We start from the raw sequence: 5,000 nt of genomic DNA on the forward strand, positions 1-5,000 counted from the left end.
GAATATAATGACAGTATAAAATTTATTTCAACAACTGACAAATAAAAAATTTTGTTCCATATCTATATTTATTACTAGCCGCCTTTGGCGACCAGCCGGTTCGCCAATCTTAATGTTCGTTAAAATTTTAATTATTAAATATTTTATGCAATTCCTACTTTAATAGCTTCTTCATCAAAATATTTTAATACTTCAAATTTTGATTATCATATAATTCATTCATAATATTATAAAGGCCTTCAGTCATAACGTAATATGTATCTCTCATTTTCTGTTAGCACCCGTAGAATTTATGCTTTAAATTAAAGTGGAAAGAATTTATCTTCAATTAATATAATAATATTTTTTACTGAAACAAAGCATTTTTTTATAATCTGATTACTGAAAATAGAGTCACTCAGCGTTTAAACTTTATGGGCACTAAAGAATATCTTTTTTAATTTATGTAATATCTCAAGAGTTGGTCAACAAAATTTTCTTAGATTCATTATGAGCAGATCGATTCATTAACAATGTTTAAATTTAAATGCATCAAACACTAAGAAAATAAAACGAATCGTTTAAAATAAACGGTTGAAAACAGGTTTTAAAAAAACTAGTTAAAAAACGATGTACTTAAAACTATAAGCATATTAAAAAATATATAACTAACATAAATACAATTTACTTACAAAAGCATGCAACTAACCCAAAAATAATTTAAATCATCCATTGATAACGTTGTCATGGCAACAGTCAGAACAGAATGCGCATGCGTGAAATTTCTTCGCCGGTTACGTAACGCAAATACGTGATTTTTTCTACGCCAGTTGGGGTAACGCTATGCGGATTAGAAATTTTTAATTTCCTTTATTCTGTTTTATTTTAATTCAAAAGTACTTCAGAATGAATCTGAAAGATTGATTCATTAACAATGTTTAATTTTAAATGCATCAAACATTAAGAAAATAAACAGAACCGATTGAAATAATCCGCCGAAAAATTTTAACCCTAGCCTCATTCCTGTTGGGAGAAAAAAAAACCTGAAGCCTTTCTCGTTTGGCGGTGGAGAAAATGGAACATTTTTTTGGCGGAAAAGTTGGCGGTGGGGAAAATGGAAGATTTTTTTGGCGGGAAAGTTAGTTTTTAATTAATAATTAAGATTCTAATTAAAAATTCGAAAAAAGGAACCCCAGGTGCACATTCCCAACCTCCAAGGTATACTTGTACCAAATCTGGTAGCTGTATGTCAAACGGTCTGGCCTGTAGAGCGCCAACACACACACACACACACACACACACACACACACACACATTGAGCTTTATTATAAGTATAGATAAGTTTATATGAATAAATCATAATGTGCAACCATTGTAAAATTTATATTGTAATGAAATAAATTTGAACTCCAGCTGAATGGTGAAACACACACACACACACACACACACACACACACACACACACACACACACACACACACACACACACACACACACACACTCACACACACACACACACACACACACACAATTGGACAACAAATAAACAGTGAATGAAAAATTAATTTAAAATTCAACTGAAATGTTTAATCTCTGTGATATGAAATAAAATGTTTAAAAAATATCAAGCTTACATTTGAGTAACAATGTCATGCAGCCCAATTTCATATCTATATAAATTTATTCTGATCATCTGCATCAAAAAAATTTAAGCAATTATTATGCCCTGAGAATAAATAAATAAAATAATGAGGAAAACCGAATTAAAAATAAAACTTTCATTATTTTACAAATTTTTTATTCTATTTAATGAAATGAGTCTCAATAACCTATTAAAAAATGAAACAATTATCATAGGGAAAAATTTTCAAAACATGTTAAAAAGAGAATCCAGCTTTACAACAGCTGAATGGTCAAACACACACACACACACACACACACACACACACACACACACACACACACACACACACACACACACACACACAACTGGACCACAAATAAACAGTGAATGAAAGATACTGTATGAAAAATTAATTTAAAATTCAACTGAAGTGTTTAATCTCTGTGATATGAAATAAAATATTTAAAATATATCAAGCTTATTTTTGAGTAACAATGTCATGCAACCCAATTTCATATCTATATAAATATATTTTGATCGTCTGCAACACAAAAATTTAAGGAATTATTATTCACTGAAAATAAAAAAGAATAAATAAATAAAATAATTAGGAAAACCGAATTAAAAATAAAACATTCATTATTTTACAAATTTTTTATTCTATTTAATGAAAAGGAGACTCAATAACCTATTAAAAAATGAGACAATTATCATAGGGAAAAATTTTCAAAACATGTAAAAAGGAGAATCCAGCATTCCACCAGCTGATTGGTGAACACACACACACACACACACAAACACACACACACACACACACATACACACACAAACAAACAAACAAACAAACCACACAAAACACACAGAAACCAACAAACAATTATAAGAATATAATGACAGTATAAAATTTATTTGAACAACTGACAAATAAAAATTTTTGTTCCATATCTATATTTATTGTAAGTTTATATGAATAAATCATAATGTGCAACCATTGTAAAATTTATATTGTAATGAAATAAATTTGACCTCCAGCTGAATGGTGAAACACACACACACACACACACACACACACACACACACACACACACACACACACACACACACACACACACACACACACACAACTGGACCACAAATAAACAGTGAATGAAAGATACTGTATGAAAAATTAATTTAAAATTCAACTGAAGTGTTTAATCTATGTGATATGAAATAAAATATTTAAAAAATATCAAGCTTACTTTTGAGTAACAATGTCACGAAGCCCACTTTCATATCTATATAAATAGATTCTGATCTTCTACAACAAAAAAATTTAAGCAATTATTATTCCCTGAGAATAAAAAATAATAAATAAATGAAATAATCAGGAAAACCAAATTAAAAATAAAACATTCATTATTTTACAAATTTTTTATTCTATTTAATGAAAAGGAGACTCAATAACCTATTAAAAAATGAAACAATTATCATAGGGAAAAATTTTCAAATCATGTAAAACGGAGAATCCAGCATTCCACCAGCTGATTGGTGAACACACACACACACACACACAAACACACACACACACACACACACACACACAAACAAACAAACAAACAAACCACACAAAACACACAGAAACCAACAAACAATTATAAGAATATAATGACAGTATAAAATTTATTTGAACAACTGACAAATAAAAATTTTTGTTCCATATCTATATTTATTGTAAGTTTATATGAATAAATCATAATGTACAACCATTGTAAAATTTATATTTTAATGAAATAAATTTGAACTCCAGCTGAATGGTGAAACACACACACACACACACACACACACACACACACACACACACACACACACACACACACACACACACACACACACACACACACACACACAACTGGACCACAAATAAACAGTGAATGAAAGATACTGTATGAAAAATTAATTTAAAATTCAACTGAAGTGTTTAATCACTGTGATATGAAATAAAATATTTAAAAAATATCAAGCTTATTTTTGAGTAACAATGTCATGCATCCCAATTTTATATCTATATAAATATATTCTGATCTTCTGCAACAAAAAAATTTAAGCAATTATTATTCCCTGAGAATAAAAAAGAATAAATAAATAAAATAATTAGGAAAACCGAATTAAAAATAAAACATTCATTATTTTACAAATTTTTTATTCTATTTAATGAAAATGAGACTCAATAACCTATTAAAAAATGAAACAAATATCGTTGGGAAAATTTTTCAAAACATGTAAAAAAGAGAATCCAGCTTTCCACCAGCTGATTGGTCAAACACACACACAGACACACACACACACAAACCACAGAAAACACACAGAAACAAACAAACAATTATAAGAATATAATGACAGTATAAAATTTATTTCAACAACTGACAAATATAAAATTTTGTTCCATATCTATATTTATTACTAGCCGCCTTTGGCGACCAGCCGGTTCGCCAATCTTAATGTTCGTTAAAATTTTAATAATTAAATATTTTATGCAATTCCTACTTTAATAGCTTCTTCATCAAAATATTTTAATACTTCAAATTTTGATTATCATATAATTCATTCATAATATTATAAAGGCCTTCAGTCATAACGTAATATGTATCTCTCATTTTCTGTTAGCACCCGTAGAATTTATGCTATAAATTAAAGTGGAAAGAATTTATCTTCAATTAATATAATAATATTTTTTACTGAAACAAAGCATTTTTTTATAATCTGATTACTGAAAATAGAGTCACTCAGCGTTTAAACTTTATGGGCACTAAAGAATATCTTTTTTAATTTATGTAATATCTCAAGAGTTGGTCAACAAAATTTTCTTAGATTCATTATGAGCAGATCGATTCATTAACAATGTTTAAATTTAAATGCATCAAACACTAAGAAAATAAAACGAATCGTTTAAAATAAACGGTTGAAAACGGTAGAATTTATGCTTTAAATTAAAGTGGAAAGAATTTATCTTCAATTAATATAATAATATTTTTTACTGAAACAAAGCATTTTTTTATAATCTGATTACTGAAAATAGAGTCACTCAGCGTTTAAACTTTATGGGCACTAAAGAATATCTTTTTTGATTTATGTAATATCTCAAGAGTTGGTCAACAAAATTTTCTTAGATTCATTATGAGCAGATCGATTAATTAACAATGTTTAAATTTAAATGCATCAAACACTAAGAAAATAAAACGAATCGTTTAAAATAAACGGTTGAAAACAGGTTTTAAAAAAACTACTTAAAAAACGATGTACTTAAAACTATAAGCATATTAAAAAATATATAACTAACATAAATACAATTTACTTACAAAAGCATGCAACTAACCCAAAAATAATTTAAATCATCCATTGATAACGTTGTCATGGC

This window comes from Argiope bruennichi, chromosome X2 (genome assembly GCF_947563725.1).
Source record: "Argiope bruennichi chromosome X2, qqArgBrue1.1, whole genome shotgun sequence".
NCBI classification, from domain to species: Eukaryota; Metazoa; Arthropoda; class Arachnida; order Araneae; family Araneidae; genus Argiope; species Argiope bruennichi.